This window comes from Anomaloglossus baeobatrachus, chromosome 9 (assembly GCF_048569485.1).
Source record: "Anomaloglossus baeobatrachus isolate aAnoBae1 chromosome 9, aAnoBae1.hap1, whole genome shotgun sequence".
Lineage (NCBI taxonomy): Eukaryota > Metazoa > Chordata > Amphibia > Anura > Aromobatidae > Anomaloglossus > Anomaloglossus baeobatrachus.
In genome coordinates, this window is record NC_134361.1 from 94,981,275 (window position 1) to 94,993,516 (window position 12,242).

Consider the following 12,242-nt stretch of genomic DNA (forward strand, 5'->3'; position numbering starts at 1 on the left):
GCTGCATTCTTTGCTGGACCCAGTGACATTTTTAGTGATTGCTTATTTTATTCTATAAACCTTTGGATCACGTTTTTTGAACATATATTTTGCTCATTTATTATAACAAATGTGCATTTTTTTATTTCAGTTTATGTATAAAAAAGTATTTATAATGGGAAAAAAACCCATTTATTTTGATTTTTTTACATTTTATCCCACTTCTTGTAAGTAATATAGTTTTAAAATTACCACCATATAGTAATTTTGGCCAACATTTTGTAGTAATATTTCCATCCTGGTTCTCATCTTTTAGTAATGTCCCCATCCTGTGGTATTGTGCCCATATTGTTCCCTTGTAGTAATGGGCCCATATTGTCCCCTTGTAGTAATGGGCCCATATTGTCCCCTTGTAGTATTGTGCCCACATTGTTCCCTTGTTGTATTGTGCCCATATTGCTCCCTGTAGTAATGTGCCCATATTGTCATCTTTTAGTAATGTGGCCATATTGTCCCCTTGTAGTAATGTTCCCATATTGTCCTCTTGTAGTAATGTTCCCATATTGTCCCCTTGTAGTATTGTGCCCACATTGTTCCCTTGTAGTATTGTGCCCATATTGCTCCCTGTAGTAATGTGCCCATATTGTCATCTTTTAGTAATGTGGCCATATTATCCCCTTGTAGTAATGTGCCCATATTGTCCCCTCATGCCTGCAAGGCACATGTCAGTTGTTCAAATCAGCTGACATGTGCGTGGATTCCCGCCGGCTGGCAGCAGTAGCCAACGGGGATTACACTATGACTGCTTAGGATGTAATTTTACTGCCCGCGGTTGTTAAGGGGTTACACAAATGTCCCATGATGCAATTTCCAAACTCTGTGACTACGAGCGTATAACGTTGAGTGACTTACCTCGGCCATTATGGAGGTTTTATGTTATGCATTTAGTTAAAAAAGCTGAAGGATTTTAATTTATGCATGGTATTCACTTTATCTTTCTTATATCCATGTAGCCGGTGGTCACGGCTTTAGGCTGGAATCCATTACTATAAGAACTCTGTCTGAAGATTAATGCTTACACGGTGAAGCTTTGCATTTTATTTGGAACTTGCATAATTAATACATTTAAATTGAAAAAAAGTTTTATTTTTAAGATATCTGCAGAATTAAATGCATATCATATGGTGGAAGAATATCTTATCTACCAAGATATTTCCCTCAAAATCAGGACAGTCCAGCAGGATCCATGGTGGCTGGGAGCTAGACATATTGACATAGCGATTACATTACAATGGGGGGTGCTAGAATGTGGCAGCATTATGACATCACAATGGCGGGTTCCAGAATGTGGCAGCCCAGGCGCACAGCTAAGGTGCTGTGCATTCACTCACTGCAGGAGAGAGGAGACGCATGTGAGCGCTAGAGTGGGGAAAGCGAAGAAGACAAAGGATTTGGGAACCAAAGGATGAGAAGGAAAGCGTGGAGAGAGAAACTGAATGCAAAATATAGACAATGAAAGGCGGGTAAAGACAAGAAAAAAAAAAGGATAACTGCTTCTTAGCGCACCTTCACAGAGCAATGACAAGACTCACCAGATGTAAATGGAGGACGAGCAATTACAGCAAATCTTCCAGAGACCCAGGACCCCGTCACATCGGCCTGGTGGGCGAGAAAGGTGAGAAGTTATGGAGATTATATAACAGTAATAAAACTGTTCTTGTTACCCATAGCAACCAGTCAGGCCTCAGTTTTTATTAATCCTGACTGGTTTCTATGGATAACCAGGAGAGGTTTTTTTTAAAAAAAATTACAAAGCTTTGATAAATGAGAAGTTTCACTAGACTAAGTGGAAAAAAAATCAACGTCCAAAAAAGACTGCATCAGTTTGGAAGGCCTCACATTGTGTCGCTTCACTCTAGGGGCGCACATACCATTAATGCAGTTCATCTGCACAGGGGCCTAATAGGTTAGCGCAGGGGTCTCAAACTTGGCTGAATATAAGAGTCGCATATAGAAAAAAAAAAAATATGCGGGGCTGCATTCTTTGCTGGACCCAGTGACATTTTTAGTGATTGCTTATTTTATTCTATAAACCTTTGGATCACGTTTTTTGAACATTTTTTGCTCATTTATTATAACAAATGTGCACTTTTTTATTTCAGTTTATGTATAAAAAAGAATTTTTAATGGTGAAAAAAATCATTTATTTTGATTTTTTTACATTTTATCCACTTCTTGTAAGTAATATAGTTTTAAAATTACCACCATATAGTAATTTTGGCCAACATTTTGTAGTAATATTTCCATCCTGGTCCTCATCTTTTAGTAATGTCCCCATCCTGTGGTATTGTGCCCAAATTGTTCCCTTGTAGTAATGGGCCCATATTGTCCCCTTGTAGTAATGTGCCCATATTGTTCCCTTGTAGTTTTGTGCCCATATTGTCATCTTTTAGTAATGTGGCCATATTGTCCCCTTGTAGTAATGTGCCCTTATTGTCCCCTCGTGCCTGCTGCGAGGCACATGTCAGTTGTTCAAATCAGCTGACATGTGCGCGGATTCCTGCCGGCTGGCAGCAGTAGCCAACGGGGATTACACTATGACTGCTTAGGATGCAAGTTTACTGCCCGCGGTTGTTAAGGGGTTACACAAATGACCCATGACGCAATTTCCAAACTCTGTGACTAAGGGTGGCTTTATACGCTGCGACATCGCTAGCCGATGCTAGCGATGGTGAGCGTGATAGCACCAGCCCCTATCGTTATGCCGATACTTGGTGATCGCTGCCGCAGCGAACATTATCGCTACGGCAGCGTCACACGTACTTATCTGGTCGGTGGCGTCGCTGTGACTGCCGAACAATCCCTCCCTCAAGGGGGAGGGACGTTCGGCGTCACCGCGACGTCACTAAGCGGCCGGCCAATCAAAGCGGAGGGGCGGAGATGAGCGGGACGAACATCCCACCCACCTTCTTCCTTCTTCATTGCTGGCGTGTGGCAGGTAAGGAGAGGTTCCTCATTCCTGCGGCGTCACACGTGGCGATGTGTGCTGCCACAGGGACGAGGATCAACTTCGCCCACACGACAGAAGCGATAATTGGGAGCGGACCCCCATGTCAACGAGGAGCGATTTTGGACGTTTTTGCAACGATCCAATATCGCTCCTAGAAGTCACACACAACGAGATCGCTACAGCGACCGGATGTGCGTCACAAAATCCGTGACCCCAACGAGATTACTGTAGCGAAATCGTAGCGTGTAAAGCCCGCTTAAGAGCGTATAACATTGAGTGACTTACCTCGGCCATGGAGGTTTTATATTATGCATTTAGTTAAAAAAGCTGAAAGATTTTAATTTATGCATGGTATTCACTTTATCTTTCTTATATCCATGTAGCCAGTGGTCACGGCTTTAGGCTGGAATCCATTACTATAAGAACTCTGAAGATTAATGCTTACACGGTGAAGCTTTGCATTTTACTTGGAGCTTGCATAATTAATACATTTAAATTGAAAAAAGTTTTAGTTTTAAGATATCTGCAGCATTAAATGCATATCATATGGTGGAAGAATGTCTTATCTACCAAGATATTTCCCTCAAAATCAGGACAGTCCAGCAGGATCCATGGTGGCTGGGAGCTAGACATATTGACATAGCGATTACATCACAATGGGGGGTGCTAGAATGTGGCAGCATTATGACATCACAATGTCGGGCTCCAGAATGTGGCAGCCCAGGCGCACAGCTAAGGTGCTGTGCATTCACTCACTGCAGGAGAGAGGAGACGCATGTGAGCGCTAGAGTGGGGAAAGCGAAGAAGACAAAGGATTCGGCAACCAAAGGATGAGAAGGAAAGCGTGGAGAGAGAAACTGAATGCAAAATATAGACACTGAAAGGCGGGTAAAGACAAGAAAAAAATAAAGGACAACTGCTTCTTAGCGCACCTTCACAGAGCAATGACAAGACTCACCAGATGTAAATGGAGGACGAGCAATTACAGCAAATCTTCCAGAGACCCAGGACCCCGACACATCAGCCTGGTGGGCGAGAAAGGTAAGAAGTTATGGAGATTATATAACAGTAATAAACTGCTCTTGTTACCCATAGCAACCAGTCAGGCCTCAGCTTTTATTACTCCTGGCTGGTTTCTATGGATAACCAGGAGAAGTTTTTTTTTAAAAAATTACAAAGCTTTGATAAATGAGAAGTTTCACTAGACTAAGTGGAAAAAAATCCACATCCAAAAAAGGCTGAGTTAGTTTTGAAGGCCTCACATTGTGTCGCTTCACTCTAGGGGCGCACATACCATTAATGCAGTTCATCTGCACAGGGGCCATAATAGGTTAGCGCAGGGGTCTCAAACTTGGCTGAATATAAGAGCCGCATATGGAAAAAATAAATATTTGCGGGGCTGCATTCTTTGCTGGACCCAGTGACATTTTTAGTGATTGCATATTTTAATCTATAAACCTTTGGATCACGTTTTTTGAACATTTTTCCCTCGTTTATTATAACAAATGTGCACTTTTTATTTCAGTTTATATATAAAAGAGTATTTTTAATGGGAAAAAAATGATTTAGATTTTTTTTTCATTTTATCCACTTCTTGTAATATTATTTGACAATTACCACCAGATAGTAATTTTGGCCAACATTTTGTAGTAATATTTCCATTCCATCCTGGTCCTCATCTTTTAGTAATGTGACCAAATATTGTCCCCGTATGGTAATGTACCCATAGTGTTCCCTTTTACTAATTTGCCCATTTTGTCCCCTTGTTGTCCCGAGGCACCGGGGAACTATGTCCTGAGGCGCCTGAGGAACTCTGTCCCGAGGCACTGGGGGATCTCTGTCCTAAAGGAACTGGGGGAACGCTGCCCCAAGGTGCCGGGGAATCTCTGTCCCGAGGCGCGGGGGGAACTGTTGTGAATGTTATCAGTGTGGGTTCCTCTTGTGGCCAGGAATGGTAGTGGAGCGGAATCTGAACCTGTGACTCAGAAAGATGTCAGCGTTAATTGGGAATTAGGGAAGTCCTATTGCAGACAAGTCTGGTCTATATAAGAGCACTTTTTGCCTTGCTGGCGCCGGTTATAATTGTATATTCCTCAGTCTCTGTTCCTGGCTTGGAGTTTTGTCCTTCCCTATTTTCCTGAGCAAGACTTCTGCAGATAAGTTCTCAGTTTTTTCCTTACTTCCTGGTTTACACTTTAGGGTGGTTGTTTTTCGTTGTTTTGCTTTGTAACTGTTGTCTTGCAGGTGAATTTTAGTTTCTTTTGTGTTGTGAGCATGGGTGTTTCCCCTTTGCTAGCTCTCCTGCAGGAAAAGGGATTTTCTCCCTGTCTAATTTGATTATTTGCTCTTGCGTATTTTGTGTTCTTTTTTGTATTTTGTTCTCCCATTACTTACAGGAGTACCTGATATAGTGGGGGTGAGGTCGTTTGACCTCTAGGGCCATTTTTACTATCAGGAGTTTGATATTTTTCTACAGGGATTTTGTACTGACCACAATCAGTTTCCTTTCCTTTGTATCAAATCAGTTGGGGCTCGCCTTTGCTAAATCTATTTTACCTATCTGTGTATTGTGTTTTCCTACATCAACATAATCTTTGTATGTGGGGGGGTACCTACTCCTTTGGGGACAACTCTGAAGCAAGGTAGAATTCCTCATTTCTTTCTGTGAGGCGTAGCTATTTTCTCAGGCTGTGACGTGGCTTCTAAGTTTTTAGGAATGCTCCACGGCTACTTCTAGTGTGGTCAGATAGTTAGGGGATTCCGGTCAGCCTAGGTTCCAACTACTCCTCTTTTCTTAATGTTTTTTCACCAATGGGTGTTTTTTGTAATCTTCCACGGTTACCGGATCAGAACAGTATAGCTGGCCAACAACAGAAAAAAGGTACTCAAAAGAAGGGAAAATATTTTTTTTATCTCCATTTTATGTTTCCTCTTTTTCTTTTGGTACCGTGGAAGATTTTTTTTTTACATAGATACAGAGCAGTTGGATGAGCTTTTCTAATCTCTCCTCTAAGGTCCAGGCTATTTCAGCTTATCTTAGACAGAATCCTGTTGTAGAACCTAAAATTCCTGTTCATGAATTGTTCTTGTGGAATAGATCTAAATTTTTGAATTTTAAAAATAATTGTAAATTGTTTTTTTGCCTTAAAACCTAACTGCTCTGGGAGTCCCGTGCAGCAGGTTAGCATTGTCATCTCTTTGTTGGACGGTGACCCTCAGAACTGGGCTTTTTCATTGGCCCCTGATGATCCGATTCCTGCTACCGTGGATTATTTTTTTCAGGGCCTGGGATTGTTGTATGATGAACCCAATGTTATTGATCAAGCAGAGAAAGCCTTGCTGGGTTTGATCCAAGGTCAGGAATCCGCTGAAAGTTTTTCTCAGAAATTCAGAAAGTGGGCGGTCCTTACCAAATGGAATGATGATGCTCTTGTGGCACTCTTTCAGAAGGGTCTCGCGGATGCAGTGAAGGATGTTATGGTGGGATTTCCTATTCCTTCTGGTCTCGATGCCTCTATTACTTTAGCCACTCAGATTGATAGACGTTTACGTGAGCGTAAAATGATGCGTGCTGATGTATTGCTTGCGAAACGGTTTTCACAGCCTATGCAGTGTGATAGGGTCCTCGCTAATGCTGAGCGGCAGGGTTTTAGAGGGAAAAATAAGTTGGGTTTCTTTTGTGGTGACGCGTCTCACACTATGTCTATCTACCCTAAACGGGATGAGATTTGCTTGTTCATTTTTCTGTGGGTACTGTGCAACCTAAATTTCTTTTGTCTGTCTCTCTGATTTGCTCCTTAGCATCATTTTCGGCTATGGCCTTTCTTGATTCAGGAGCCGCCCTGAACTTGATGGATTTTGGTCTTGCTAAGAATTGCGGTTTTCATATGGTACCTTTACAAACTCCTATTCCTTTAAGGGGCATTGATGCTACTTCCCTAGCTGAAAATAAACCCCAGTTTTGGACCCAGGTAACTATGAAGGTTGCACCAGCTCATCAGCAGGATTGTAAATTCTTAGTATTACACAACTTGCACGATATTTTGGTACTATGAGTCCCTTGGCTGCAGACCCATAATGCCGAGGGAGGGCGCCGGGGGGAACGCTGGCCCCCGAGGGAGGGCGCCGGGGGGAACGCTGGCCCCCGAGGGAGGGCGCCGGGGGGAACGCTGGCCCCCGAGGGAGGGCGCCGGGGGGAACGCTGGCCCCCGAGGGAGGGCGCCGGGGGGAACGCTGGCCCCCGAGGGAGGGCGCCGGGGGGAACGCTGGCCCCCGAGGGAGGGCGCCGGGGGGAACGCTGGCCCCCGAGGGAGGGCGCCGGGGGGAACGCTGGCCCCCGAGGGAGGGCGCCGGGGGGAACGCTGGCCCCCGAGGGAGGGCGCCGGGGGGAACGCTGGCCCCCGAGGGAGGGCGCCGGGGGGAACGCTGTCCCGAGGCACTGGGGGATCTCTGTCCTAAAGGAACTGGGGGAACGCTGCCCCAAGGTGCCGGGGAATCTCTGTCCCGAGGCGCGGGGGGAACTGTTGTGAATGTTATCAGTGTGGGTTCCTCTTGTGGCCAGGAATGGTAGTGGAGCGGAATCTGAACCTGTGACTCAGAAAGATGTCAGCGTTAATTGGGAATTAGGGAAGTCCTATTGCAGACAAGTCTGGTCTATATAAGAGCACTTTTTGCCTTGCTGGCGCCGGTTATAATTGTATATTCCTCAGTCTCTGTTCCTGGCTTGGAGTTTTGTCCTTCCCTATTTTCCTGAGCAAGACTTCTGCAGATAAGTTCTCAGTTTTTTCCTTACTTCCTGGTTTACACTTTAGGGTGGTTGTTTTTCGTTGTTTTGCTTTGTAACTGTTGTCTTGCAGGTGAATTTTAGTTTCTTTTGTGTTGTGAGCATGGGTGTTTCCCCTTTGCTAGCTCTCCTGCAGGAAAAGGGATTTTCTCCCTGTCTAATTTGATTATTTGCTCTTGCGTATTTTGTGTTCTTTTTTGTATTTTGTTCTCCCATTACTTACAGGAGTACCTGATATAGTGGGGGTGAGGTCGTTTGACCTCTAGGGCCATTTTTACTATCAGGAGTTTGATATTTTTCTACAGGGATTTTGTACTGACCACAATCAGTTTCCTTTCCTTTGTATCAAATCAGTTGGGGCTCGCCTTTGCTAAATCTATTTTACCTATCTGTGTATTGTGTTTTCCTACATCAACATAATCTTTGTATGTGGGGGGGTACCTACTCCTTTGGGGACAACTCTGAAGCAAGGTAGAATTCCTCATTTCTTTCTGTGAGGCGTAGCTATTTTCTCAGGCTGTGACGTGGCTTCTAAGTTTTTAGGAATGCTCCACGGCTACTTCTAGTGTGGTCAGATAGTTAGGGGATTCCGGTCAGCCTAGGTTCCAACTACTCCTCTTTTCTTAATGTTTTTTCACCAATGGGTGTTTTTTGTAATCTTCCACGGTTACCGGATCAGAACAGTATAGCTGGCCAACAACAGAAAAAAGGTACTCAAAAGAAGGGAAAATATTTTTTTTATCTCCATTTTATGTTTCCTCTTTTTCTTTTGGTACCGTGGAAGATTTTTTTTTTACATAGATACAGAGCAGTTGGATGAGCTTTTCTAATCTCTCCTCTAAGGTCCAGGCTATTTCAGCTTATCTTAGACAGAATCCTGTTGTAGAACCTAAAATTCCTGTTCATGAATTGTTCTTGTGGAATAGATCTAAATTTTTGAATTTTAAAAATAATTGTAAATTGTTTTTTTGCCTTAAAACCTAACTGCTCTGGGAGTCCCGTGCAGCAGGTTAGCATTGTCATCTCTTTGTTGGACGGTGACCCTCAGAACTGGGCTTTTTCATTGGCCCCTGATGATCCGATTCCTGCTACCGTGGATTATTTTTTTCAGGGCCTGGGATTGTTGTATGATGAACCCAATGTTATTGATCAAGCAGAGAAAGCCTTGCTGGGTTTGATCCAAGGTCAGGAATCCGCTGAAAGTTTTTCTCAGAAATTCAGAAAGTGGGCGGTCCTTACCAAATGGAATGATGATGCTCTTGTGGCACTCTTTCAGAAGGGTCTCGCGGATGCAGTGAAGGATGTTATGGTGGGATTTCCTATTCCTTCTGGTCTCGATGCCTCTATTACTTTAGCCACTCAGATTGATAGACGTTTACGTGAGCGTAAAATGATGCGTGCTGATGTATTGCTTGCGAAACGGTTTTCACAGCCTATGCAGTGTGATAGGGTCCTCGCTAATGCTGAGCGGCAGGGTTTTAGAGGGAAAAATAAGTTGGGTTTCTTTTGTGGTGACGCGTCTCACACTATGTCTATCTACCCTAAACGGGATGAGATTTGCTTGTTCATTTTTCTGTGGGTACTGTGCAACCTAAATTTCTTTTGTCTGTCTCTCTGATTTGCTCCTTAGCATCATTTTCGGCTATGGCCTTTCTTGATTCAGGAGCCGCCCTGAACTTGATGGATTTTGGTCTTGCTAAGAATTGCGGTTTTCATATGGTACCTTTACAAACTCCTATTCCTTTAAGGGGCATTGATGCTACTTCCCTAGCTGAAAATAAACCCCAGTTTTGGACCCAGGTAACTATGAAGGTTGCACCAGCTCATCAGCAGGATTGTAAATTCTTAGTATTACACAACTTGCACGATATTTTGGTACTATGAGTCCCTTGGCTGCAGACCCATAATGCCGAGGGAGGGCGCCGGGGGGAACTCTGGCCCCCGAGGGAGGGCGCCGGGGGGAACTCTGGCCCCCGAGGGAGGGCGCCGGGGGGAACTCTGGCCCCCGAGGGAGGGCGCCGGGGGGAACTCTGGCCCCCGAGGGAGGGCGCCGGGGGGAACTCTGGCCCCCGAGGGAGGGCGCCGGGGGGAACTCTGGCCCCCGAGGGAGGGCGCCGGGGGGAACTCTGGCCCCCGAGGGAGGGCGCCGGGGGGAACTCTGGCCCCCGAGGGAGGGCGCCGGGGGGAACTCTGGCCCCCGAGGGAGGGCGCCGGGGGGAACTCTGGCCCCCGAGGGAGGGCGCCGGGGGGAACTCTGGCCCCCGAGGGAGGGCGCCGGGGGGAACTCTGGCCCCCGAGGGAGGGCGCCGGGGGGAACTCTGGCCCCCGAGGGAGGGCGCCGGGGGGAACTCTGGCCCCCGAGGGAGGGCGCCGGGGGAACTCTGGCCCCCGAGGGAGGGCGCCGGGGGGAACTCTGGCCCCCGAGGGAGGGCGCCGGGGGGAACTCTGGCCCCCGAGGGAGGGCGCCGGGGGGAACTCTGGCCCCCGAGGGAGGGCGCCGGGGGGAACTCTGGCCCCCGAGGGAGGGCGCCGGGGGGAACTCTGGCCCCCGAGGGAGGGCGCCGGGGGGAACTCTGGCCCCCGAGGGAGGGCGGCCGGGGGGGAACTCTGGCCCCCGAGGGAGGGCGCCGGGGGGAACTCTGGCCCCCGAGGGAGGGCGCCGGGGGGAACTCTGGCCCCCGAGGGAGGGCGCCGGGGGGAACTCTGGCCCCCGAGGGAGGGCGCCGGGGGAACTCTGGCCCCCGAGGGAGGGCGCCGGGGGGAACTCTGGCCCCCGAGGGAGGGCGCCGGGGGGAACTCTGGCCCCCGAGGGAGGGCGCCGGGGGGAACTCTGGCCCCCGAGGGAGGGCGCCGGGGGGAACTCTGGCCCCCGAGGGAGGGCGCCGGGGGGAACTCTGGCCCCCGAGGGAGGGCGCCGGGGGGAACTCTGGCCCCCGAGGGAGGGCGCCGGGGGGAACTCTGGCCCCCGAGGGAGGGCGCCGGGGGGAACTCTGGCCCCCGAGGGAGGGCGCCGGGGGGAACTCTGGCCCCCGAGGGAGGGCGCCGGGGGGAACTCTGGCCCCCGAGGGAGGGCGCCGGGGGGAACTCTGGCCCCCGAGGGAGGGCGCCGGGGGGAACTCTGGCCCCCGAGGGAGGGCGCCGGGGGGAACTCTGGCCCCCGAGGGAGGGCGCCGGGGGGAACTCTGGCCCCCGAGGGAGGGCGCCGGGGGGAACTCTGGCCCCCGAGGGAGGGCGCCGGGGGGAACTCTGGCCCCCGAGGGAGGGCGCCGGGGGGAACTCTGGCCCCCGAGGGAGGGCGCCGGGGGGAACTCTGGCCCCCGAGGGAGGGCGCCGGGGGGAACTCTGGCCCCCGAGGGAGGGCGCCGGGGGGAACTCTGGCCCCCGAGGGAGGGCGCCGGGGGGAACTCTGGCCCCCGAGGGAGGGCGCCGGGGGGAACTCTGGCCCCCGAGGGAGGGCGCCGGGGGGAACTCTGGCCCCCGAGGGAGGGCGCCGGGGGGAACTCTGGCCCCCGAGGGAGGGCGCCGGGGGGAACTCTGGCCCCCGAGGGAGGGCGCCGGGGGGAACTCTGGCCCCCGAGGGAGGGCGCCGGGGGGAACTCTGGCCCCCGAGGGAGGGCGCCGGGGGGAACTCTGGCCCCCGAGGGAGGGCGCCGGGGGGAACTCTGGCCCCCGAGGGAGGGCGCCGGGGGGAACTCTGGCCCCCGAGGGAGGGCGCCGGGGGGAACTCTGGCCCCCGAGGGAGGGCGCCGGGGGGAACTCTGGCCCCCGAGGGAGGGCGCCGGGGGGAACTCTGGCCCCCGAGGGAGGGCGCCGGGGGGAACTCTGGCCCCCGAGGGAGGGCGCCGGGGGGAACTCTGGCCCCCGAGGGAGGGCGCCGGGGGGAACTCTGGCCCCCGAGGGAGGGCGCCGGGGGGAACTCTGGCCCCCGAGGGAGGGCGCCGGGGGGAACTCTGGCCCCCGAGGGAGGGCGCCGGGGGGAACTCTGGCCCCCGAGGGAGGGCGCCGGGGGGAACTCTGGCCCCCGAGGGAGGGCGCCGGGGGGAACTCTGGCCCCCGAGGGAGGGCGCCGGGGGGAACTCTGGCCCCCGAGGGAGGGCGCCGGGGGGAACTCTGGCCCCCGAGGGAGGGCGCCGGGGGGAACTCTGGCCCCGAGGGAGGGCGCCGGGGGGAACTCTGGCCCCCGAGGGAGGGCGCCGGGGGGAACTCTGGCCCCCGAGGGAGGGCGCCGGGGGGAACTCTGGCCCCCGAGGGAGGGCGCCGGGGGGAACTCTGGCCCCCGAGGGAGGGCGCCGGGGGGAACTCTGGCCCCCGAGGGAGGGCGCCGGGGGGAACTCTGGCCCCCGAGGGAGGGCGCCGGGGGGAACTCTGGCCCCCGAGGGAGGGCGCCGGGGGGAACTCTGGCCCCCGAGGGAGGGCGCCGGGGGGAACTCTGGCCCCCGAGGGAGGGCGCCGGGGGGAACTCTGGCCCCC